The following is a 26,783-nucleotide window of genomic DNA, read 5'->3' as shown; positions in this document are numbered from 1 at the left end:
GCACTCACAGCCTTTCTGGAGAGAGAAAGAACAGGCCCTTGTCTTTGTGCGTCGCGGACTCAATTGCTCCCTCAGGTCTCTGAGAACCATCCCACTGGGATAGGATCCAATCACCATCTGTTACTGGACAGAGTATGGCCTAGTGGCCAATTCATTGGCCACCAACCAATCAATCGAATCGAGACCCACCCAATCTCTGTCTCTCTGGTGTTGAAATGTCTGAGGTCTCCTGTTCAAACTAGCAGAGACTAGCAGAGTGTTCTCTCCTGTGACTTCTGAATTCCTCTCTTCTCTCTACTGCCAGACATAAAGATACATGTCAATCAATCACCCATGGATCAGAAATGATAACGACAAAATAAAAGAAAGGGGAAACAAGGGAATAAACAGGAAATAAGGGAATAAACAGGAAGGCCTCATACACTTATGCCATTGCACCCTCAGTGGGCTCTCAATGTAGGAGTGGCCGAGTTTGGTTGGCTCCTTAGCTATGTCAGTGAGCAAAGAGAGGATGAGCACTCGGCAATAGTGTATGATATGAGGGAGGCGATACCCAGTCAACCTCAGGGGTGAGCCTTTATTCCCCAGGCATTGAAAAGGTATCACGGTTGCAGGAACTGGGTGTGAATGTAATTGTACTGAGCCTCCTTTGTGCATCTTTCATTTCCATTTACCTCCAATGCAAAGGGTTTGTCAACCGGAGGTCTCCTGCTCAGCCCTCTCCTGCCCCTCTGAATAGGGGTGGCAATCAACTACATTCTCATGATGCAAGACATTCCCCTATCTGCAGTGTCAGATTGTGCAGAGAACAGCAGACCCTCACAATATGAGAGACCCTCACTGAGGCATACTGCAGGGCTCCACCAGAATCATTCAGGCACCTGCATCTCATTGCTAGAAGCCGATTGGCTGTGAATTGAATCTCTCTTCTGCTTTATGCGAAGATTCGTCACAAGGGTTAGGAACCATGGGCGGCATTCTCCGATTGTCGACGCCAAAATCGCAAAACGCGATTGGGTGGAGAATAGCTTCCGACACCAAAATTGAAGTAGGCGCCGGTTTGACGCCATATCGGGATGCTCCAGCACCCAGAAAATGGAGTAAATGCGTCGCTCGCCGCACAGGGTAAAAGTATAGTAGGCATTTCATCCGGGGCCTCCGCGATTCACGGCCTCCAATGGGCTGAGTTCCCGACGGAGTGTTTCACTTGTGCTCTCACAAATCATGAACCTGGCATCCTGGCTGCTGAACGAGAGAGAAGAGGTAGCAAATGGCGTTGAGTGATTGTGGGTTGCTGGCCCGAACACCGCTCATGCTGGCTGCGGCAGGGGTGATGCTCTGCCAGGGCCGGGGGAGGGGAGGGAGGGGGGCCGGCCTAGCAGCTGGTGTGCCCCCCCAAGGGACTACGGCAGTTCCCAGGCACCGACCGCCATCTTGCTGAGCACACAGTGACCACCCACCCTGGCCCAAACTCGGCCACTCCTACATTGAGAGCCCACTGAGGGTGCAATGGCATAAGTGTAAGAGGCCTTCCTGTTTATTCCCTTATTTCCTGTTTATTCCCTTGTTTCCCCTTTCTTTTATTTTGTCGTTATCATTTCTGATCCATGGGTGATTGATTGACTGGCCATATGGGTGCACGCACCCCACCCTCCCTGCCACATCGTGGGCAGTGCCAGCCCAAAGTGCCCCTGGCAGTAGGGACGGGCTCCAGGACTGGTGGCACTGGCAGAAAACAGGCCGGGGGTGAGGGGGGTGAGGGTGAGGGGGGTGAGGGTGAGGTGTGTGGGCATCCAAAATGGCCGCTCGCACAGATCGATGGGGAATTGGTCAACACAGAGTCACAGGCAGGCTGCAGCTTGCAAATATACAAGGGCTGCAGCCCGGACCTTGCAGAAACTGACACAGGGAAAAGGCCGTTGAAAGGCCACCCTGGGACAATGGGCTCCAGGTAGAAACTAACAATATGTGTCAGACATGGTGGCGTCGGTTTCCTATTTTGAGAAGGCCTACGTGCCTCGGACACTAACGACCATGGCCGACTGGGGCCCACCCCGCCATCAAGGTGTCCACCACCAATTTGTTGAGACCGATCAGGATGATCGAGTCCTGATCGATCTATTGGACATCTACCTGGGACCGCCCAAAGGCACGCAAAACCTGTAAGGGATAAAGGTGTTGCACAGCCCACCACCTGCTCACTCGACTGTTATATTACTTGTTTGTGATATGTCGTTACTCTTTGCTTTACATTTCCAGAATGGTCTGATGGTTAGACTCAAAAGAAACTACCAATCTTCAACTTAAAGCAAATAAGTTTAATTGAATAGCGAGTTAAATAATGAGTTTGTTCACTCTTACAGAGCTATAACTGGTGATAAAGTAATTCAGAATAAGTATTAACTATATTTAACTACACGCGCTAACTATGCTATATCTCTCTAACACTCTGCTATCTAGTCATTCCTGGTTCGAAGAGACCCAAGATCCTTTGTGTCCACATATATATACATGAATCTAGTGCTGCCATCTAGTGGTTGTCTTTTGCTATGAAGTAATCATTAACGTTTTATATATCTTCATATATACATATCACTACATCGACCACCAACGACAACAAAGGTGATACCTTCACCAGCCAAGGAGGGGACCATCCATGCCATCCACAGAGGGACCAGAGCCGAGGACACAGACGACCAGCAATAGACATCCAGCACTGCCAGACGATGGATTCCAGATGAGGCCATATTTGCTCTGCACATGCCAGTCACCTGGACGTTACGTTGGTCGTTCTTGTGAGTTAGTTTAGAGTCCAACCTGTATGTGTGTGTGATTGACTAATATTGACTCTGTGTGTGTATTGAACTAGTATTATTGTATACAACATGTGTGGTCATTCGTCCATCGTATACGGGTTGGAGACACGCTGTAGTTCAGAAGGTGCAACAAATCTGACGACCCTGGTGGTATTCGGCTGGGAGTTACAATTGTTGCTCCGAAAGATTCCACAGGACATATATTCTTAGAGATTCTGCCTGAGCCTGACTTAGATAGGCAACTGATCCATGTAATGGTCAGGATTCCAAGTTCATCGAAGAGAATGTAAAGGTCTCTGTTCTTGGGGATCATTCACAAACCAAACATAAACCACAGGTGTGAACTCCATATTGGACAAATCACCGGACGTCTGAAGTGTTTACTAACTCACGCGTGCCTAACAAGGGAGGATAGGGTCAACTCGGCAGATTTGCATGCAGCTTCTGAGGGATTAGGGCCGGAACATAGCCACAAGCAATACCCACTGTTCAATCGACTCTTGTTCTCTAACGTCAATACGGCAGCTCAGACAACAGGTAAAGATGTAGAGACTCAGAAGACAGCAGCAGAGAGGTTTCCCATATGGAAGGGTGTAGTGTGGAGATATATCAAAGGGAGAGGTTGGCACATGTGGTCAGACTTTATCAGGCACCGAGACAGTCCCCGAGGTGGTAGGGCACACTTGGTGGGAGGATGTGCGCAAAGTGCACGGGAAACATCTGTAGAACTGTAAGAAGCCACTGGCCATACCTACAGCATCATTGAGGTGAAGAGCCATCACCACACCTCCCCACCCGGCAACTGCAAGGCCAACGCCTTAGCCAGAGCCGGTGCCCGTAATGGACATCTCTGGCAGCCACCCGGAGGTAAGCCGATGAATGCAGTTGACGTCTCCCAGACTAACATAGCCGACCTAGCTCAGTCCCAAAGCACAGACGATTCCCTCGGACAGATTCTGAACGCCAATTCCCGGCCCCCCACGATATATGGGAGGATGAGCTGACCATACAGGACGGATTCGTTAAAAGGGCAGGAATGATGCGGTCCCTACCCAGGACCGAAACCAGCTCATATACCAATCCCATGACAGACATAGACACCAGGGTATGGAGACCAGTACGGACCACCATTACGTTGCTGGCCAGAACCAAAGGAGGATGTCACTCATTACATTGAGGATTGCCTCATGTACGCCCAGGATATTCCTGACGGTTACACCAGGACGGGACATATAGGACACACCCGTGCTGTGGAGGTCCCTGGACGAATCCCCATGTGGATCAGATCGGCCCACTCCCACTATGCAAAAATGTATTTAAGGATGTAGTGGTGGGCAGCACGGTGGCGCAGTGGGTTAGCCCTGCTGCCTCACGGCGCCGAGGTCCCAGGTTCGATCCCGGCTCTGGGTCACTGTTCGTGTGGAGTTTGCACATTCTCCCCGTGTTTGCGTGGGTTTTGCCCCCAAAAAGATGTGCAGGCGAGGTGGATTGGCCACGCTAAATTGCCCCTAAATTGGAAAAAATTAATTGGGTACTCTAAATTTATTTTTTTAAAAGAATAAAAAAGGATGTAGCGGTTATCATTGACACCTTCACAAAGCAGTTCCCATCGGCAATGCAACCGCCCCACAACCATTCACATCCCCCAATCACCTTACTGGACATGGGACCACACCAGATGGTTGGTCAGAGTAGCCGAACGATTCGAGGACCAGGACACGGTCATCCTGAACGCAATGAACGCAAGCAGCCGGCAGACGCAGATCTGGCGACCAGGTGAGGTAGATGATTCCATGGATGAACCTCCCATGGGAGTATTACAAGAAAAAGTGCAGAGCGCAGTGTTCTGAGATGTGTGGAGCACAGGAATTCTGAGGTGTCCCGGTGATGACAACCAGAAGCCTCCCAATAAGAATGGTACACGATTTCTTCATGGAACCTGCCCCATCATTTGTGCTCCACGCATTCTCGTCTACTTTGTGCGTTGTTTCATCCTCATCTCTCTATCTCTTCTTCTCCTCCCTGCATGTTATTTGCAATTCGAACTGTCCCTTGTCTCCCACTGATCAGACTCTGAGGGCACTTTCATTATCAGTCCTACGCTGAGCCGTCTTTCCCCCAATGGATAACACACTATCATCATACTACATTGTGTGCCTGCCACACAACTCCACGAATGATCTCCCAGTCAGGTGAGAGCCCCCAGCAGAATAATCCATCACTCAAGTGAGCACTTCCATCAGAATAATCTCCCACTGTTGGTGAGAGTCTCCAGCAGAATAATATCCCACTGTTGGTGAGAGTCCCCAGCAGAATAATCTCCCACTGTTGGTGAGAGTGACCAGCAGAATAATGTCTCACTGTTGGTGAGAGTCCCCAGCAGAATAATGTCCCACTGTTGGTGAGAGTCCCCAGCAGAATAATCTCCCACTGTTGGTGAGAGTCTCTAGCAGAATAATCTCCCACTCAAGTGAGAGTCTCCATCAGAATAATCTCCCACTGTTAGTGAGAGTCTCCAGCAGAATAATCTCCCACTCAGGTGAGAGTCCCCAGCCGAATAATGTCCCACTGTTGGTGAGAGTCTCCAGCAGAATAATGTCTCACTGTTGGTGAGAGTCCCCACCAGAATAATGTCTCACTGTTGGTGAGAGTCCCCAGCAGAATAATCTCCCACGCAGATGGGAGCCTCCATCAGAATAATCTCACACTGTTGGTGAGAGTCATCAGCAGAATAATCTCCCACTGTAAGTGAGAGCACCCAGCAGAATAATCTCCCACGCAGGTGGGAGCCTCCATCAGAATAATCTCCCACTGTTGGTGAGAGTCTCAAGAAGAAGAATCTCCCACTGTTGGTGAGAGTCACCAGCAGAATAACCTCCCACTCAGGTGAGAGTGAACAGCAGAATAATGTCTCACTGTTGGTGAGAGTCCCCAGCAGAATAATGTCTCACTGTTGGTGAGAGTCCCCAGCAGAATAATCTCCCACTGTTGGTGAGAGCCCCCATCAGAATAATCTCTCACTGTTGGTGAGAGTCCCCAGCAGAATAATCTCCCACGCAGGTGGGAGCCTCCATCAGAATAATCTCCCACTGTTGGTGAGAGTCTCAAGAAGAAGAATCTCCCACTGTTGGTGAGAGTCACCAGCAGAATAATCTCCCACTCAGGTGAGAGTGAACAGCAGAATAATCTCCCAATGTTGGTGAGAGTCCCCAGCAGAATAATCTCCCACTGTTGGAGAGAGTCCCCAGCAGAATAATCTCCCACTGTTGGTGAGAGTCTCAAGAAGAAGAATCTCCCACTGTTGGTGCAAGTCCCCAGCAGAATAATGTCTCACTGTTGGTGAGAGTCTCCAGCAGAATAATCTCCCACTGTTGGTGAGAGCCCCCATCAGAATAATATCCCATAGTTGGTGAGAGTCTCAAGAAGAAGAATCTCCCACTGTTGGAGCCAGTCCCCAGCAGAATAATGTCTCACTGTTGATGAGAGTCCCCAGCAGAATAATCTCCCAGTGTTGGGGAGAGTCCCCAGCAGAATAACCTCCCACTGTTGGTGAGAGTCACCTGCAGAATAATGTCCCACTGTTGGTGAGAGTCCCCAGCAGAATAATGTCCCACTGTTGATGAGAGTCCCCAGCAGAATAATCTCCCAGTGTTGGGGAGAGTCCCCAGCAGAATAATCTCCCACTGTTGGTGAGAGTCCCCTGCAGAATAATGTCCCACTGTTGGTGAGAGTCCCCAGCAGAATAATGTCCCACTGTTGGTGAGAGTCTCCAGCAGAATAATGTCTCACTGTTGGTGAGAGTGCCCAGCAGAATAATCTCCCACTGTTGGTGAGAGTCCCCAGCAGAATAATGTCCCACTGTTGGTGAGAGTCCCCAGCAGAATAATGTCCCACTGTTGGTGAGAGTCCCCAGCAGAATAATGTCTCACTGTTGGTGAGAGTGCCCAGCAGAATAATGTCTCACTGTTGGTGAGAGCCCCCATCAGAATAATCTCCCACTCTTACTGAGAGACCCCAGCAGAATAATCTCTCACTGTTGGTGAGAGTCCCCAGCAGAATAATCTCTCACTGTTGTTGAGTGTCTCCATCAGAATGATCTCCTATTCAGGTGAGAATCTCCATCAGAATAATCTCCCACTGTTGCTGAGAGTCCCCATCAGAATAATCTCCCACTGTTGGTGAGAGTCGCCAGCAGAATAATCTCCCACTGTTGGTGAGAGTCCCCAGCAGAATAATATCCCACTGTTGGTGAGAGCCCCCAGCAGAATAATCTCCCACTGTTGGTGAGAGCCCCCATCAGAATAATCTCCCACTGTTGGTGAGAGACCCCAGCAGAATAATCTCTCACTGTTGGTGAGAGTCCCCAGCAGAATAATCTCTCACTGTTAGTGAGAGTCTCCATCAGAATGATCTCCTATTCAGGTGAGAGTCTCCCCCAGGATAATCTCCCACTGTTGCTGAGAGTCCCCATCAGAATGATCTCCCACTGTTGGTGAGAGTCCCCATCTGAATAATCTCCCACTGTTGGTGAGAGTCCCAAGCAGAATAATCTCCCACTGTTGGTGAGAGCCCCCAGCAGAATAATCTCCCACGCAGGTGAGAGCCTCCATCAGAATAATCTCCCACTGTTGGTGAGAGTCTCAAGAAGAAGAATCGCCACTGTTGGTGAGAGTCACCAGCAGAATAATCTCCCACTCAGGTGAGAGTGCCCAGCAGAATAATCTACCATTGTTGGTGAGAGTCCCCAGCAGAATAATGTCCCAATGTTGGTGAGAGTCCCCAGCAGAATAATCTACCACTGTTGGTGAGAGTCACCAGCAGAATAATCTACCACTCAGGTGACAGTCCCCAGCCGAATAATGTCCCACTGTTGGTGTGAGCCCCCATCAGAATAATCTCCCACTGTTGTTGAGAGTACCCAGCAGAATAATCTCCCACTGTTGGTGAGAACCCCCAGCAGAATAATCTCCCACGCAGGTGAGAGCCTCCATCAGAATAATCTCCTCCGGTTGGTGAGAGTCTCAAGAAGAAGAATCTCCCACTGTTGGTGAGAGTCCCCAGTAGAATAATCTCCCACTGTTGGTGAGAGTTCCCAGCAGAATAATGTCTCACTGTTGGTGCAAGTCCCCAGCAGAATAATGTCTCACTGTTGGTAAGAATCGCCAGCTGAATAATCTCCCACTGTTGGTGAGAGTCCCCAGCAGAATAATCTCGCACTGTTGGTGAGAGTCCCCACCAGAATAATCTCTCACTGTTGGTGAGAGTCCCCAGCAGAATAATCTCTCACTGTTGGTGAGAGTCTCCATCAGAATGATCTCCTATTCAGGTGAGAGTCCCCATCAGAATAATCTCCCACTGTTGGTGAGAGTCCCCAGCAGAATAATCTCCCACTGTTGGTGAGAGTCCCCATCAGAATAATCTCCCACTGTTGGTGAGAGTCCCCAGCAGAATAATCTCCCACTGTTGGTGAGAGCCCCCAACAGAATAATCTCCCACGCAGGTGAGAGCCTCCATCAGAAAAATCTCCCACTGTTGGTGAGAGTCTCAAGAAGAAGAATCCCCACTGTTGGTGAGAGTCACCAGCAGAATAATTTCCCACTCAGGTGAGAGTGCCCATCAGAATAATCTCCCACTGTTGGTGAGAGTGCCCAGCAGAATAATCTCCCACTGTTGGTGAGAGTCTCCAGCAGAATAATCTCCCACTGTTGGTGAGAGTCCCCAGCAGAATAATATCTCACTGTTGGTGAGAGTCCCCAGCAGAATAATCTCCCACTGTTGGTGAGAGTCCGCAGCAGAATAATCGCCCACTGTTGGTGAGAGCCTCCATCAGAATAATATCTCACTGTTGGTGAGAGCCCCAGCAGAATAATCTCCCACTGTTGGTGAGAGTCCCCAGCAGAATAATCTCCCACTGTTGGTGAGAGTCCCCAGCAGAATAATCTCCCACTGTTGGTGAGAGTCCCCAGCAGAATAATCTCCCACTGTTGGTGAGAGTCCCCAGCAGAATAATGTCTCACTGTTGGTGAGAGTCCCCAGCAGAATAATCTCCCACTGTTGGTGAGAGTCCCCAGCAGAATAATCTCCCACTGTTGGTGAGAGCCCCCATCAGAATAATGTCCAACTGTTGGTGTGTGTCCCCATCAGAATAATCTCCCACTGTTGGTGAGAGTCCCCAGCAGAATAATCTCCCACTGTTGGTGAGAGCCGCCAGCAGAATAATCTCCCACTCAGGTGAGAGTGCCCAGCAGAATAATCTCCCACTGTTGGTGAGAGTCTCCAGCAGAATAATCTCCCACTCAGGTGAGAGTCCCCAGCCGAATAATGTCCCACTGTTGGTGAGAGCCCCCATCAGAATAATCTCCCACTGTTGTTGAGAGTCCCCAGCAGAATAATCTCCCACGCAGGTGAGAGCCTCCATCAGAATAATCTCCCACGGTTGGTGAGAGTCTCAAGAAGAAGAATCTCCCACTGTTGGTGAGAGTCACCAGCAGAATAATGTCTCACTGTTGGTGAGAGCCCCCAGCAGAATAATCTCCCACTCAGGTGAGAGTGCCCAGCAGAATAATGTCCCACTGTTGGTGAGAGTCCCCAGCAGAATAATCTCCCACTGTTGGTGAGAGCCCCCAGCAGAACAATCTCCCACTGTTGGTGAGAGTCCCCAGCAGAATAATCTCCCACTCAGGTGAGAGTGCCCAGCAGAATAATCTCCCAATGTTGGTGAGAGCCCCCAGCAGAATAATCTCCCACGCAGGTGAGAGCCTCCATCAGAATAATCTCCCACTGTTGGTGAGAGTCTCAAGAAGAAGAATCTCCCACTGTTGGTGAGAGTCACCAGCAGAATAATCTCCCACTCAGGTGAGATTGCCCAGCAGGATAATCTCCCACTGTTGGTGAGAGTCACCAGCAGAATAATCTCCCACTGAGTTGACAGTCCCCAGCCGAATAATTTCCCACTGTTGGTGAGAGCCCCCATCAGAATAATCTCCCACTGTTTTTGAGAGTACCCAGCAGAATAATCTCCCACTGTTGCTGAGAGCCCCCAGCAGAATAATCTCCCACGCAGGTGAGAGCCTCCATCAGAATAATCTCCCCCGGTTGGTGAGAGTCTCAAGAAGAAGAATCTCCCACTGTTGGTGGGAGTCACCAGCAAGATAATCTCCCACTCAGGTGAGAGTGCCCAGCAGAATAATCTCCCACTGTTGGTGAGAGTCCCCAGCAGAATAATCTCCCACGCAGGTGAGAGCCTCCATCAGAATAATCTCCCACTGTTGGTGAGAGTCCCCAGCAGAATAATGTCTCAATGTTGGTGAGAGTCCCCAGCAGAATAATCTCCCACTGTTGGTGAGAGTCCCCATCAAAATAATATCCCACTGTTGGTGAGAGTCCCCAGCAGAATGATGTCCCACTGTTGGTGAGAGTACCCATCAGAATAATCTCCCACTCAAGTGAGACCCTCCAACAGAATAATCACCAACTCACGTGAGAGCCCCCAGCAGAACAATCCCCCACTGTTGGTGCGAGTCCCGAGCAGAATAATGTCTCACTGTTGGTAAAAATCGCCAGCAGAATAATCTCCCACTGTTGGTGAGAGTCCCCACCAGAATAATGTCCCACTGTTAGTGAGAGTCCCCAGCAAAATAATCTCCCACTCAGGTGAGAGTCCCGAGCAGAATAATCTCCCACTGTTGTTGAGAGTCCCGAGCAGAATAATATCCCACTGTTGGTGAGAGCCCCCATCAGAGTAATCTCCCACTCTTGGTGAGAGACCCCAGCAGAATAATCTCTCACTGTTGGTGAGAGTCCCCAGCAGAATAATCTCTCACTGTTGTTGAGAGTCTCCATCAGAATGATCTCCTATTCAGGTGAGAATCTCCATCAGAATAATCTCCCACTGTTGCTGAGAGTCCCCATCAGAATAATCTCCCACTGTTGGTGAGAGTCGCCAGCAGAATAATCTCCCACTGTTGGTGAGAATCCCCAGCAGAATAATATCCCACTGTTGGTGAGAGCCCCCAGCAGAATAAACTCCCACGCAGGTGAGAGCCTCCATCAGAAAAATCTCCCACTGTTGGTGAGAGTCTCAAGAAGAAGAATCCCCACTGTTGGTGAGAGTCACCAGCAAAATAATCTCCCACTCAGGTGAGAGTGACCATCAGAATAATCTCCCACTGTTGGTGAGAGTGCCCAGCAGAATAATCTCCCACTGTTGTTGAGAGTCCCCAGCAGAATAATCTCCCACTGTTGGTGAGAGTCCCCAGCAGAATAATATCTCACTGTTGGTGAGAGTCCCCAGCAGAATAATCTCCCACTATTGGTGAGAGTCCCCAGCAGAATAATCGCCCACTGTTGGTGAGAGCCTCCATCAGAATAATATCTCACTGTTGGTGAGAGTCCCCAGCAGAATAATCTCCCACTGTTGGTGAGAGTCCCCAGCAGAATAATCTCCCACTGTTGGTGAGAGTCCCCAGCAGAATAATCTCCCACTGTTGGTGAGAGCCCCCAGCAGAATAATCTCTCACTGTTGGTGAGAGTACCCAGCAGAATAATGTCCCACTGTTGGTGAGAGTCCCCAGCAGAATAATCTCCCACTGTTGGTGAGAGCCTCCATCAGAATAGTCTCCCACTGTTGGTGAGAGTCCCCAGCAGAATAATGTCCAACTGTTGGTGTGTGTCCCCATCAGAATAATCTCCCACTGTTGGTGAGAGTCCCCAGCAGAATAATCTCCCACTCAGGTGAGAGTCCCCAGCCGAATAATGTCCCACTGTTGGTGAGAGCCCCCATCAGAATAATCTCCCACTGTTGTTGAGAGTCCCCAGCAGAATAATCTGCCACGCAGGTGAGAGCCTCCATCAGAATAATCTCCCACTGTTGGTGAGAGTCTCAAGAAGAAGAATCTCCCACTGTTGGTGAGAGTCACCAGCAGAATAATCTCCCACTCAGGTGAGAATGCCCAGCAGAATCATCTCCCAATGTTGGTGAGAGTCCCCAGCAGAATAATGTCTCACTGTTGGTGAGAGCCCCCAGCAGAATAATCTCCCACTCAGATGAGAGTGCCCAGCAGAATAATCTCCCAATGTTGGTGAGAGCCCCCAGCAGAATAATCTCCCACGCAGGTGAGAGCCTCCATCAGAATAATCTCCCACTGTTGCTGAGAGCCCCCAGCAGAATAATCTCCCACGCAGGTGAGAGCCTCCATCAGAATAATCTCCCCCGGTTGGTGAGAGTCTCAAGAAGAAGAATCTCCCACTGTTGGTGGGAGTCACCAGCAAGATAATCTCCCACTCAGGTGAGAGTGCCCAGCAGAATAATCTCCCACTGTTGGTGAGAGTCCCCAGCAGAATAATCTCCCACTGTTGGTGAGAGTCCCCAGCAGAATAATCTCCCACTGTTGGTGAGAGTCCCCAGCAGAATAATCTCCCACTGTTGGTGAGAGTCCCCAGCAGAATAATGTCTCACTGTTGGTGAGAGTCCCCAGCAGAATAATCTCCCACTGTTGGTGAGAGTCCCCAGCAGAATAATCTCCCACTGTTGGTGAGAGCCCCCATCAGAATAATGTCCAACTGTTGGTGTGTGTCCCCATCAGAATAATCTCCCACTGTTGGTGAGAGTCCCCAGCAGAATAATCTCCCACTGTTGGTGAGAGCCGCCAGCAGAATAATCTCCCACTCAGGTGAGAGTGCCCAGCAGAATAATCTCCCACTGTTGGTGAGAGTCTCCAGCAGAATAATCTCCCACTCAGGTGAGAGTCCCCAGCCGAATAATGTCCCACTGTTGGTGAGAGCCCCCATCAGAATAATCTCCCACTGTTGTTGAGAGTCCCCAGCAGAATAATCTCCCACGCAGGTGAGAGCCTCCATCAGAATAATCTCCCACGGTTGGTGAGAGTCTCAAGAAGAAGAATCTCCCACTGTTGGTGAGAGTCACCAGCAGAATAATGTCTCACTGTTGGTGAGAGCCCCCAGCAGAATAATCTCCCACTCAGGTGAGAGTGCCCAGCAGAATAATGTCCCACTGTTGGTGAGAGTCCCCAGAAGAATAATCTGCCACTGTTGGTGAGAGCCCCCAGCAGAACAATCTCCCACTGTTGGTGAGAGTCCCCAGCAGAATAATCTCCCACTCAGGTGAGAGTGCCCAGCAGAATAATCTCCCAATGTTGGTGAGAGCCCCCAGCAGAATAATCTCCCACGCAGGTGAGAGCCTCCATCAGAATAATCTCCCACTGTTGGTGAGAGTCTCAAGAAGAAGAATCTCCCACTGTTGGTGAGAGTCACCAGCAGAATAATCTCCCACTCAGGTGAGATTGCCCAGCAGGATAATCTCCCACTGTTGGTGAGAGTCACCAGCAGAATAATCTCCCACTGAGTTGACAGTCCCCAGCCGAATAATTTCCCACTGTTGGTGAGAGCCCCCATCAGAATAATCTCCCACTGTTGTTGAGAGTACCCAGCAGAATAATCTCCCACTGTTGCTGAGAGCCCCCAGCAGAATAATCTCCCACGCAGGTGAGAGCCTCCATCAGAATAATCTCCCCCGGTTGGTGAGAGTCTCAAGAAGAAGAATCTCCCACTGTTGGTGGGAGTCACCAGCAAGATAATCTCCCACTCAGGTGAGAGTGCCCAGCAGAATAATCTCCCACTGTTGGTGAGAGTCCCCAGCAGAATAATCTCCCACGCAGGTGAGAGCCTCCATCAGAATAATCTCCCACTGTTGGTGAGAGTCCCCAGCAGAATAATGTCTCAATGTTGGTGAGAGTCCCCAGCAGAATAATCTCCCACTGTTGGTGAGAGTCCCCATCAAAATAATATCCCACTGTTGGTGAGAGTCCCCAGCAGAATGATGTCCCACTGTTGGTGAGAGTACCCATCAGAATATTCTCCCACTCAAGTGAGACCCTCCAACAGAATAATCACCAACTCACGTGAGAGCCCCCAGCAGAACAATCCCCCACTGTTGGTGCGAGTCCCGAGCAGAATAATGTCTCACTGTTGGTAAAAATCGCCAGCAGAATAATCTCCCACTGTTGGTGAGAGTCCCCACCAGAATAATGTCCCACTGTTAGTGAGAGTCCCCAGCAAAATAATCTCCCACTCAGGTGAGAGTCCCGAGCAGAATAATCTCCCACTGTTGTTGAGAGTCCCGAGCAGAATAATATCCCACTGTTGGTGAGAGCCCCCATCAGAATAATCTCCCACTCTTGGTGAGAGACCCCAGCAGAATAATCTCTCACTGTTGGTGAGAGTCCCCAGCAGAATAATCTCTCACTGTTGTTGAGAGTCTCCATCAGAATGATCTCCTATTCAGGTGAGAATCTCCATCAGAATAATCTCCCACTGTTGCTGAGAGTCCCCATCAGAATAATCTCCCACTGTTGGTGAGAGTCGCCAGCAGAATAATCTCCCACTGTTGGTGAGAATCCCCAGCAGAATAATATCCCACTGTTGGTGAGAGCCCCCAGCAGAATAATCTCCCACGCAGGTGAGAGCCTCCATCAGAAAAATCTCCCACTGTTGGTGAGAGTCTCAAGAAGAAGAATCCCCACTGTTGGTGAGAGTCACCAGCAAAATAATCTCCCACTCAGGTGAGAGTGACCATCAGAATAATCTCCCACTGTTGGTGAGAGTGCCCAGCAGAATAATCTCCCACTGTTGTTGAGAGTCCCCAGCAGAATAATCTCCCACTGTTGGTGAGAGTCCCCAGCAGAATAATATCTCACTGTTGGTGAGAGTCCCCAGCAGAATAATCTCCCACTGTTGGTGAGAGTCCCCAGCAGAATAATCGCCCACTGTTGGTGAGAGCCTCCATCAGAATAATATCTCACTGTTGGTGAGAGTCCCCAGCAGAATAATCTCCCACTGTTGGTGAGAGTCCCCAGCAGAATAATCTCCCACTGTTGGTGAGAGTCCCCAGCAGAATAATCTCCCACTGTTGGTGAGAGCCCCCAGCAGAATAATCTCTCACTGTTGGTGAGAGTACCCAGCAGAATAATGTCCCACTGTTGGTGAGAGTCCCCAGCAGAATAATCTCCCACTGTTGGTGACAGCCTCCATCAGAATAGTCTCCCACTGTTGGTGAGAGTCCCCAGCAGAATAATGTCCAACTGTTGGTGTGTGTCCCCATCAGAATAATCTCCCACTGTTGGTGAGAGTCCCCAGCAGAATAATCTCCCACTGTTGGTGAGAGCCGCCAGCAGAATAATCTCCCACTCAGGTGAGAGTGCCCAGCAGAATAATCTCCCACTGTTGGTGAGAGTCTCCAGCAGAATAATCTCCCACTCAGGTGAGAGTCCCCAGCCGAATAATGTCCCACTGTTGGTGAGAGCCCCCATCAGAATAATCTCCCACTGTTGTTGAGAGTCCCCAGCAGAATAATCTGCCACGCAGGTGAGAGCCTCCATCAGAATAATCTCCCACTGTTGGTGAGAGTCTCAAGAAGAAGAATCTCCCACTGTTGGTGAGAGTCACCAGCAGAATAATCTCCCACTCAGGTGAGAGTGCCCAGCAGAATCATCTCCCAATGTTGGTGAGAGTCCCCAGCAGAATAATGTCTCACTGTTGGTGAGAGCCCACAGCAGAATAATCTCCCACTCAGGTGAGAGTGCCCAGCAGAATAATCTCCCAATGTTGGTGAGAGCCCCCAGCAGAATAATCTCCCACGCAGGTGAGAGCCTCCATCAGAATAATCTCCCACTGTTGCTGAGAGCCCCCAGCAGAATAATCTCCCACGCAGGTGAGAGCCTCCATCAGAATAATCTCCCCCGGTTGGTGAGAGTCTCAAGAAGAAGAATCTCCCACTGTTGGTGGGAGTCACCAGCAAGATAATCTCCCACTCAGGTGAGAGTGCCCAGCAGAATAATCTCCCACTGTTGGTGAGAGTCCCCAGCAGAATAATCTCCCACGCAGGTGAGAGCCTCCATCAGAATAATCTCCCACTGTTGGTGAGAGTCCCCAGCAGAATAATGTCTCAATGTTGGTGAGAGTCCCCAGCAGAATAATCTCCCACTGTTGGTGAGAGTCCCCATCAAAATAATATCCCACTGTTGGTGAGGGTCCCCAGCAGAATAATGTCCCACTGTTGGTGAGAGTCCCCATCAGAATAATCTCCCACTCAAGTGAGACCCTCCAACAGAATAATCACCAACTCACGTGAGAGCCCCCAGCAGAACAATCCCCCACTGTTGGTGCGAGTCCCGAGCAGAATAATGTCTCACTGTTGGTAAAAATCGCCAGCAGAATAATCTCCCACTGTTGGTGAGAGTCCCCATCAAAATAATATCCCACTGTTGGTGAGAGTCCCCAGCAGAATAATGTCCCACTGTTGGTGAGCGTACCCATCAGAATAATCTCCCACTCAAGTGAGACCCTCCAACAGAATAATCACCAACTCACGTGAGAGCCCCCAGCAGAACAATCCCCCACTGTTGGTGCGAGTCCCGAGCAGAATAATGTCTCACTGTTGGTAAAAATCGCCAGCAGAATAATCTCCCACTGTTGGTGAGAGTCCCCACCAGAATAATGTCCCACTGTTAGTGAGAGTCCCCAGCAAAATAATCTCCCACTCAGGTGAGAGTCCCGAGCAGAATAATCTCCCACTGTTGGTGAGAGTCCCGAGCAGAATAATCTCCCACTGTTGGTGAGAGCCCCCATCAGAATAATCTCCCACTCTTGGTGAGAGACCCCAGCAGAATAATCTCTCACTGTTGGTGAGAGTCCCCAGCAGAATAATCTCTCACTGTTGTTGAGTGTCTCCATCAGAATGATCTCCTATTCAGGTGAGAATCTCCATCAGAATAATCTCCCACTGTTGCTGAGAGTCCCCATCAGAATAATCTCCCACTGTTGGTGAGAGTCGCCAGCAGAATAATCTCCCACTGTTGGTGAGAGTCCCCAGCAGAATAATATCCCACTGTTGGTGAGAGCCCCCAGCAGAATAATCTCCCACTGTTGGTGAGAGCCCCCATCAGAATAATCTCCCACTGTTGGTGAGAGACCCCAGCAGAATAATCTCTCACTGTTGGTGAGAGTCCCCAGCAGAATAATCTCTCACTGTTAGTGAGAGTCTCCATCAGAATGATCTCCTATTCAGGTGAGAGTCTCCCCCAGGATAATCTCCCACTGTTGCTGAGAGTCCCCATCAGAATGATCTCCCACTGTTGGTGAGAGTCCCCATCTGAATAATCTCCCACTGTTGGTGAGAGTCCCAAGCAGAATAATCTCCCACTGTTGGTGAGAGCCCCCAGCAGAATAATCTCCCACGCCGGTGAGAGCCTCCATCAGAATAATCTCCCACTGTTGGTGAGAGTCTCAAGAAGAAGAATCGCCACTGTTGGTGAGAGTCACCAGCAGAATAATCTCCCACTCAGGTGAGAGTGCCCAGCAGAATAATCTACCACTGTTGGTGAGAGTCCCCAGCAGAATAATGTCCCAATGTTGGTGAGAGTCCCCAGCAGAATAATCTACCACTGTTGGTGAGAGTCACCAGCAGCATAATCTACCACTCAGGTGACAGTCCCCAGCCGAATAATGTCCCACTGTTGGTGTGAGCCCCCATCAGAATAATCTCCCACTGTTGTTGAGAGTACCCAGCAGAATAATCTCCCACTGTTGGTGAGAACCCCCAGCAGAATAATCTCCCACGCAGGTGAGAGCCTCCATCAGAATAATCTCCCCCGGTTGGTGAGAGTCTCAAGAAGAAGAATCTCCCACTGTTGGTGAGAGTCCCCAGCAGAATAATCTCCCACTGTTGGTGAGAGTTCCCAGCAGAATAATGTCTCACTGTTGGTGCAAGTCCCCAGCAGAATAATGTCTCACTGTTGGTAAGAATCGCCAGCTGAATAATCTCCCACTGTTGGTGAGAGTCCCCAGCAGAATAATCTCGCACTGTTGGTGAGAGTCCCCACCAGAATAATCTCTCACTGTTGGTGAGAGTCCCCAGCAGAATAATCTCTCACTGTTGGTGAGAGTCTCCATCAGAATGATCTCCTATTCAGGTGAGAGTCCCCATCAGAATAATCTCCCACTGTTGGTGAGAGTCCCCAGCAGAATAATCTCCCACTGTTGGTGAGAGTCCCCATCAGAATAATCTCCCACTGTTGGTCAGAGTCCCCAGCAGAATAATCTCCCACTGTTGGTGAGAGCCCCCAACAGAATAATCTCCCACGCAGGTGAGAGCCTCCATCAGAAAAATCTCCCACTGTTGGTGAGAGTCTCAAGAAGAAGAATCCCCACTGTTGGTGAGAGTCACCAGCAGAATAATCTCCCACTCAGGTGAGAGTGCCAATCAGAATAATCTCCCACTGTTGGTGAGAGTGCACAGCAGAATAATCTCCCACTGTTGGTGAGAGTCCCCAGCAGAATAATCTCCCACTGTTGGTGAGAGTCCCCAGCAGAATAATATCTCACTGTTGGTGAGAGTCCCCAGCAGAATAATCTCCCACTGTTGGTGAGAGTCCCCAGCAGAATAATCGCCCACTGTTGGTGAGAGCCTCCATCAGAATAATATCTCACTGTTGGTGAGAGTCCCCAGCAGAATAATCTCCCACTGTTGGTGAGAGTCCCCAGCAGAATAATCTCCCACTGTTGGTGAGAGTCCCCAGCAGAATAATCTCCCACTGTTGGTGAGAGTCCCCAGCAGAATAATCTCCCACTGTTGGTGAGAGTCCCCAGCAGAATAATGTCTCACTGTTGGTGAGAGTCCCCAGCAGAATAATCTCCCACTGTTGGTGAGAGTCCCCAGCAGAATAATCTCGCACTGTTGGTGAGAGCCGCCATCAGAATAATCTCCCACTGTTGGTGAGAGTCCCCAGCAGAATAATATCTCACTGTTGGTGAGAGCCCCCAGCAGAATAATCTCTCACTGTTGGTGAGAGTCCCCAGCAGAATAATGTCCCACTGTTGGTGAGAGTCCCCAGCAGAATAATCTCCCACTGTTGGTGAGAGCCTCCATCAGAATAGTCTCCCACTGTTGGTGAGAGTCCCCAGCAGAATAATGTCCAACTGTTGGTGTGTGTCCCCATCAGAATAATCTCCCACTGTTGGTGAGAGTCCCCAGCAGAATAATCTCCCACTGTTGGTGAGAGCCGCCAGAAGAATAATCTCCCACTCAGGTGAGAGTGCCCAGCAGAATAATCTCCCACTGTTGGTGAGAGTCTCCAGCAGAATAATCTCCCACTCAGGTGAGAGTCCCCAGCCGAATAATGTCCCACTGTTGGTGAGAGCCCCCATCAGAATAATCTCCCACTGTTGTTGAGAGTCCCCAGCAGAATAATCTCCCACGCAGGTGAGAGCCTCCATCAGAATAATCTCCCACGGTTGGTGAGAGTCTCAAGAAGAAGAATCTCCCACTGTTGGTGAGAGTCACCAGCAGAATAATCTCCCACTCAGGTGAGAGTGCCCAGCAGAATCATCTCCCACTGTTGGTGAGAGTCCCCAGCAGAATAATGTCTCACTGTTGGTGAGAGCCCCCAGCAGAATAATCTCCCACTCAGGTGAGAGTGCCCAGCAGAATAATGTCCCACTGTTGGTGAGAGTCCCCAGCAGAATAATCTCCCACTGTTGGTGAGAGCCCCCAGCAGAACAATCTCCCACTGTTGGTGAGAGCCCCCAGCAGAATAATCTCCCACTCAGGTGAGAGTGCCCAGCAGAATAATCTCCCAATGTTGGTGAGAGCCCCCAGCAGAATAATCTCCCACGCAGGTGAGAGCCTCCATCAGAATAATCTCCCACTGTTGGTGAGAGTCTCAAGAGGAAGAAGCTCCCACTGTTGGTGAGAGTCACCAGCAGAATAATCTCCCACTCAGGTGAGATTGCCCAGCTGGATAATCTCCCACTGTTGGTGAGAGTCAACAGCAGAATAATCTCCCACTGAGGTGACAGTCCCCAGCCGAATAATTTCCCACTGTTGGTGAGAGCCCCCATCAGAATAATCTCCCACTGTTGTTGAGAGTACCCAGCAGAATAATCTCCCACTGTTGCTGAGAGCCCCCAGCAGAATAATCTCCCACGCAGGTGTGAGCCTCCATCAGAATAATCTCCCCCGGTTGGTGAGAGTCTCAAGAAGAAGAATCTCCCACTGTTGGTGGGAGTCACCAGCAAGATAATCTCCCACTCAGGTGAGAGTGCCCAGCAGAATAATCTCCCACTGTTGGTGAGAGTCCCCAGCAGAATAATCTCCCACGCAGGTGAGAGCCTCCATCAGAATAATCTCCCACTGTTGGTGAGAGTCCCCAGAAGAATAATGTCTCAATGTTGGTGAGAGTCCCCAGCAGAATAATCTCCCACTGTTGGTGAGAGTCCCCATCAAAATAATATCCCACTGTTGGTGAGAGTCCCCAGCAGAATAATGTCCCACCGTTGGTGAGAGTACCCATCAGAATAATCTCCCACTCAAGTGAGACCCTCCAACAGAATAATCGCCAACTCACGTGAGAGCCCCCAGCAGAACAATCCCCCACTGTTGGTGCGAGTCCCGAGCAGAATAATGTCTCACTGTTGGTAAAAATCGCCAGCAGAATAATCTCCCACTGTTGGTGAGAGTCCCCACCAGAATAATGTCCCACTGTTAGTGAGAGTCCCCAGCAAAATAATCTCCCACTCAGGTGAGTGTCCCGAGCAGAATAATCTCCCACTGTTGGTGAGAGTCCCGAGCAGAATAATCTCCCACTGTTGGTGAGAGCCCCCATCAGAATAATCTCCCACTCTTGGTGAGAGACCCCAGCAGAATAATCTCTCACTGATGGTGAGAGTCCCCAGCAGAATAATCTCTCACTGTTGTTGAGAGTCTCCATCAGAATGATCTCCTATTCAGGTGAGAATCTCCATCAGAATAATCTCCCACTGTTGCTGAGAGTCCCCATCAGAATAATCTCCCACTGTTGGTGAGAGTCGCCAGCAGAATAATCTCCCACTGTTGGTGAGAGTCCCCAGCAGAATAATATCCCACTGTTGGTGAGAGCCCCCAGCAGAATAATCTCCCACGCAGGTGAGAGCCTCCATCAGAACAATCTCCCACTGTTGGTGAGAGTCTCAAGAAGAAGAATCCCCACTGTTGGTGAGAGTCACCAGCAAAATAATCTCCCACTCAGGTGAGAGTGCCCATCAGAATAATCTCCCACTGTTGGTGAGAGTGCCCAGCAGAATAATCTCCCACTGTTGGTGAGAGTCCCCAGCAGAATAATGTCCCACTGTTGGTGAGAGTCCCCAGCAGAATAATATCTCACTGTTGGTGAGAGTCCCCAGCAGAATAATCTCCCACTGTTGGTGAGAGTCCCCAGCAGAATAATCGCCCACTGTTGGTGAGAGCCTCCATCAGAATAATATCTCACTGTTGGTGAGAGTCCCCAGCAGAATAATCTCCCACTGTTGGTGAGAGTCCCCAGCAGAATAATCTCCCACTGTTGGTGAGAGTCCCCAGCAGAATAATCTCCCACTGTTGGTGAGAGTCCCCAGCAGAATAATCTCCCACTGTTGGTGAGAGTCCCCAGCAGAATAATATCTCACTGTTGGTGAGAGTCCCCAGCAGAATAATCCCCCACTGTTGGTGAGAGTCCCCAGCAGAATAATCTCGCACTGTTGGTGAGAGCCGCCATCAGAATAATCTCCCACTGTTGCTGAGAGTCCCCAGCAGAATAATCTCCCACTGTTGGTGAGAGTCGCCAGCAGAATAATGTCCCACTGTTGGTGAGAGTCCCCATCAGAATAATCTCCCACTGTTGGTGAGAGTCGCCAGCAGAATAATCTCCCACTGTTGGTGAGAGTCCCCAGCAGAATAATATCCCACTGTTGGTGAGAGCCCCCAGCAGAATAATCTCCCACTGTTGGTGAGAGCCCCCATCAGAATAATCTCCCACTGTTGGTGAGAGACCCCAGCAGAATAATCTCTCACTGTTGGTGAGAGTCCCCAGCAGAATAATCTCTCACTGTTAGTGAGAGTCTCCATCAGAATGATCTCCTATTCAGGTGAGAGTCTCCCCCAGGATAATCTCCCACTGTTGCTGAGAGTCCCCATCAGAATGATCTCCCACTGTTGGTGAGAGTCCCCATCTGAATAATCTCCCACTGTTGGTGAGAGTCCCAAGCAGAATAATCTCCCACTGTTGGTGAGAGCCCCCAGCAGAATAATCTCCCACGCAGGTGAGAGCCTCCATCAGAATAATCTCCCACTGTTGGTGAGAGTCTCAAGAAGAAGAATCGCCACTGTTGGTGAGAGTCACCAGCAGAATAATCTCCCACTCAGGTGAGAGTGCCCAGCAGAATAATCTACCACTGTTGGTGAGAGTCCCCAGCAGAATAATGTCCCAATGTTGGTGAGAGTCCCCAGCAGAATAATCTACCACTGTTGGTGAGAGTCACCAGCAGCATAATCTACCACTCAGGTGACAGTCCCCAGCCGAATAATGTCCCACTGTTGGTGTGAGCCCCCATCAGAATAATCTCCCACTGTTGTTGAGAGTACCCAGCAGAATAATCTCCCACTGTTGGTGAGAACCCCCAGCAGAATAATCTCCCACGCAGGTGAGAGCCTCCATCAGAATAATCTCCCCCGGTTGGTGAGAGTCTCAAGAAGAAGAATCTCCCACTGTTGGTGAGAGTCCCCAGCAGAATAATCTCCCACTGTTGGTGAGAGTTCCCAGCAGAATAATGTCTCACTGTTGGTGCAAGTCCCCAGCAGAATAATGTCTCACTGTTGGTAAGAATCGCCAGCTGAATAATCTCCCACTGTTGGTGAGAGTCCCCAGCAGAATAATCTCGCACTGTTGGTGAGAGTCCCCACCAGAATAATCTCTCACTGTTGGTGAGAGTCCCCAGCAGAATAATCTCTCACTGTTGGTGAGAGTCTCCATCAGAATGATCTCCTATTCAGGTGAGAGTCCCCATCAGAATAATCTCCCACTGTTGGTGAGAGTCCGCAGCAGAATAATCTCCCACTGTTGGTGAGAGTCCCCATCAGAATAATCTCCCACTGTTGGTCAGAGTCCCCAGCAGAATAATCTCCCACTGTTGGTGAGAGCCCCCAACAGAATAATCTCCCACGCAGGTGAGAGCCTCCATCAGAAAAATCTCCCACTGTTGGTGAGAGTCTCAAGAAGAAGAATCCCCACTGTTGGTGAGAGTCACCAGCAGAATAATCTCCCACTCAGGTGAGAGTGCCAATCAGAATAATCTCCCACTGTTGGTGAGAGTGCCCAGCAGAATAATCTCCCACTGTTGGTGAGAGTCCCCAGCAGAATAATCTCCCACTGTTGGTGAGAGTCCCCAGCAGAATAATATCTCACTGTTGGTGAGAGTCCCCAGCAGAATAATCTCCCACTGTTGGTGAGAGTCCCCAGCAGAATAATCGCCCACTGTTGGTGAGAGCCTCCATCAGAATAATATCTCACTGTTGGTGAGAGTCCCCAGCAGAATAATCTCCCACTGTTGGTGAGAGTCCCCAGCAGAATAATCTCCCACTGTTGGTGAGAGTCCCCAGCAGAATAATCTCCCACTGTTGGTGAGAGTCCCCAGCAGAATAATCTCCCACTGTTGGTGAGAGTCCCCAGCAGAATAATGTCTCACTGTTGGTGAGAGTCCCCAGCAGAATAATCTCCCACTGTTGGTGAGAGTCCCCAGCAGAATAATCTCGCACTGTTGGTGAGAGCCGCCATCAGAATAATCTCCCACTGTTGGTGAGAGTCCCCAGCAGAATAATGTCCCACTGTTGGTGAGAGTCCCCAGCAGAATAATCTCCCACTGTTGGTGAGAGCCTCCATCAGAATAGTCTCCCACTGTTGGTGAGAGTCCCCAGCAGAATAATGTCCAACTGTTGGTGTGTGTCCCCATCAGAATAATCTCCCACTGTTGGTGAGAGTCCCCAGCAGAATAATCTCCCACTGTTGGTGAGAGCCGCCAGAAGAATAATCTCCCACTCAGGTGAGAGTGCCCAGCAGAATAATCTCCCACTGTTGGTGAGAGTCTCCAGCAGAATAATCTCCCACTCAGGTGAGAGTCCCCAGCCGAATAATGTCCCACTGTTGGTGAGAGCCCCCATCAGAATAATCTCCCACTGTTGTTGAGAGTCCCCAGCAGAATAATCTCCCACGCAGGTGAGAGCCTCCATCAGAATAATCTCCCACGGTTGGTGAGAGTCTCAAGAAGAAGAATCTCCCACTGTTGGTGAGAGTCACCAGCAGAATAATCTCCCACTCAGGTGAGAGTGCCCAGCAGAATCATCTCCCACTGTTGGTGAGAGTCCCCAGCAGAATAATGTCTCACTGTTGGTGAGAGCCCCCAGCAGAATAATCTCCCACTCAGGTGAGAGTGCCCAGCAGAATAATGTCCCACTGTTGGTGAGAGTCCCCAGCAGAATAATCTCCCACTGTTGGTGAGAGCCCCCAGCAGAACAATCTCCCACTGTTGGTGAGAGCCCCCAGCAGAATAATCTCCCACTCAGGTGAGAGTGCCCAGCAGAATAATCTCCCAATGTTGGTGAGAGCCCCCAGCAGAATAATCTCCCACGCAGGTGAGAGCCTCCATCAGAATAATCTCCCACTGTTGGTGAGAGTCTCAAGAGGAAGAATCTCCCACTGTTGGTGAGAGTCACCAGCAGAATAATCTCCCACTCAGGTGAGATTGCCCAGCAGGATAATCTCCCACTGTTGGTGAGAGTCAACAGCAGAATAATCTCCCACTGAGGTGACAGTCCCCAGCCGAATAATTTCCCACTGTTGGTGAGAGCCCCCATCAGAATAATCTCCCACTGTTGTTGAGAGTACCCAGCAGAATAATCTCCCACTGTTGCTGAGAGCCCCCAGCAGAATAATCTCCCACGCAGGTGAGAGCCTCCATCAGAATAATCTCCCCCGGTTGGTGAGAGTCTCAAGAAGAAGAATCTCCCACTGTTGGTGAGAGTCCCCAGCAGAATAATCTCCCACTGTTGGTGAGAGTCCCCAGCAGAATAATCTCCCACGCAGGTGAGAGCCTCCATCAGAATAATCTCCCACTGTTGGTGAGAGTCCCCAGAAGAATAATGTCTCAATGTTGGTGAGAGTCCCCAGCAGAATAATCTCCCACTGTTGGTGAGAGTCCCCATCAAAATAATCTCCCACTGTTGGTGAGAGTCCCCAGCAGAATAATGTCCCACCGTTGGTGAGAGTACCCATCAGAATAATCTCCCACTCAAGTGAGACCCTCCAACAGAATAATCGCCAACTCACGTGAGAGCCCCCAGCAGAACAATCCCCCACTGTTGGTGCGAGTCCCGAGCAGAATAATGTCTCACTGTTGGTAAAAATCGCCAGCAGAATAATCTCCCACTGTTGGTGAGAGTCCCCACCAGAATAATGTCCCACTGTTAGTGAGAGTCCCCAGCAAAATAATCTCCCACTCAGGTGAGTGTCCCGAGCAGAATAATCTCTCACTGTTGGTGAGAGTCCCGAGCAGAATAATCTCCCACTGTTGGTGAGAGCCCCCATCAGAATAATCTCCCACTCTTGGTGAGAGACCCCAGCAGAATAATCTCTCACTGATGGTGAGAGTCCCCAGCAGAATAATCTCTCACTGTTGTTGAGAGTCTCCATCAGAATGATCTCCTATTCAGGTGAGAATCTCCATCAGAATAATCTCCCACTGTTGCTGAGAGTCCCCATCAGAATAATCTCCCACTGTTGGTGAGAGTCGCCAGCAGAATAATCTCCCACTGTTGGTGAGAGTCCCCATCAGAATAATCTCCCACTGTTGGTGAGAGTGCCCATCAGAATAATCTCCCACTGTTGGTGAGAGTGCCCAGCAGAATAATCTCCCACTGTTGGTGAGAGTCCCCAGCAGAATAATGTCCCACTGTTGGTGAGAGTCCCCAGCAGAATAATATCTCACTGTTGGTGAGAGTCCCCAGCAGAATAATCTCCCACTGTTGGTGAGAGTCCCCAGCAGAATAATCGCCCACTGTTGGTGAGAGCCTCCATCAGAATAATATCTCACTGTTGGTGAGAGTCCCCAGCAGAATAATCTCCCACTGTTGGTGAGAGTCCCCAGCAGAATAATCTCCCACTGTTGGTGAGAGTCCCCAGCAGAATAATCTCCCACTGTTGGTGAGAGTCCCCAGCAGAATAATATCCCACTGTTGGTGAGAGTCCCCAGCAGAATAATATCTCACTGTTGGTGAGAGTCCCCAGCAGAATAATCCCCCACTGTTGGTGAGAGTCCCCAGCAGAATAATCTCGCACTGTTGGTGAGAGCCGCCATCAGAATAATCTCCCACTGTTGGTGAGAGTCCCCAGCAGGAAAATATCTCACTGTTGGTGAGAGCCCCCAGCAGAATAATCTCTCACTGTTGGTGAGAGTCCCCAGCAGAATAATGTCCCACTGTTGGTGAGAGTCCCCAGCAGAATAATCTCCCACTGTTGGTGAGAGCCTCCATCAGAATAGTCTCCCACTGTTGGTGAGAGTCCCCAGCAGAATAATGTCCAACTGTTGGTGAGAGTCCCCAGCAGAATAATCTCCCACTGTTGGTGAGAGCCGCCAGCAGAATAATCTCCCACTCAGGTGAGAGTGCCCAGCAGAATAATCTCCCACTGTTGGTGAGAGTCTCCAGCAGAATAATCTCCCACTCAGGTGAGAGTCCCCAGCCGAATAATGTCCCACTGTTGGTGAGAGCCCCCATCAGAATAATCTCCCACTGTTGTTGAGAGTCCCCAGCAGAATAATCTCCCACACAGGTGAGAGCCTCCATCAGAATAATCTCCCACGGTTGGTGAGAGACTCAAGAAGAAGAATCTCCCACTGTTGGTGAGAGTCACCAGCAGAATAATGTCTCACTGTTGGTGAGAGCCCCCAGCAGAATAATCTCCCACTCAGGTGAGAGTGCCCAGCAGAATAATGTCCCACTGTTGGTGAGAGTCCCCAGCAGAATAATCTCCCACTGTTGGTGAGAGCCCCCAGCAGAACAATCTCCCACTGTTGGTGAGAGTCCCCAGCAGAATAATCTCCCACTCAGGT

The sequence above is a fragment of the Scyliorhinus torazame genome, chromosome 11 (genome assembly GCF_047496885.1).
Source record: "Scyliorhinus torazame isolate Kashiwa2021f chromosome 11, sScyTor2.1, whole genome shotgun sequence".
Lineage (NCBI taxonomy): Eukaryota > Metazoa > Chordata > Chondrichthyes > Carcharhiniformes > Scyliorhinidae > Scyliorhinus > Scyliorhinus torazame.
The sequence above is the reverse complement of the archived record's forward strand: the minus strand, read 5'-3'. Positions refer to the sequence as shown.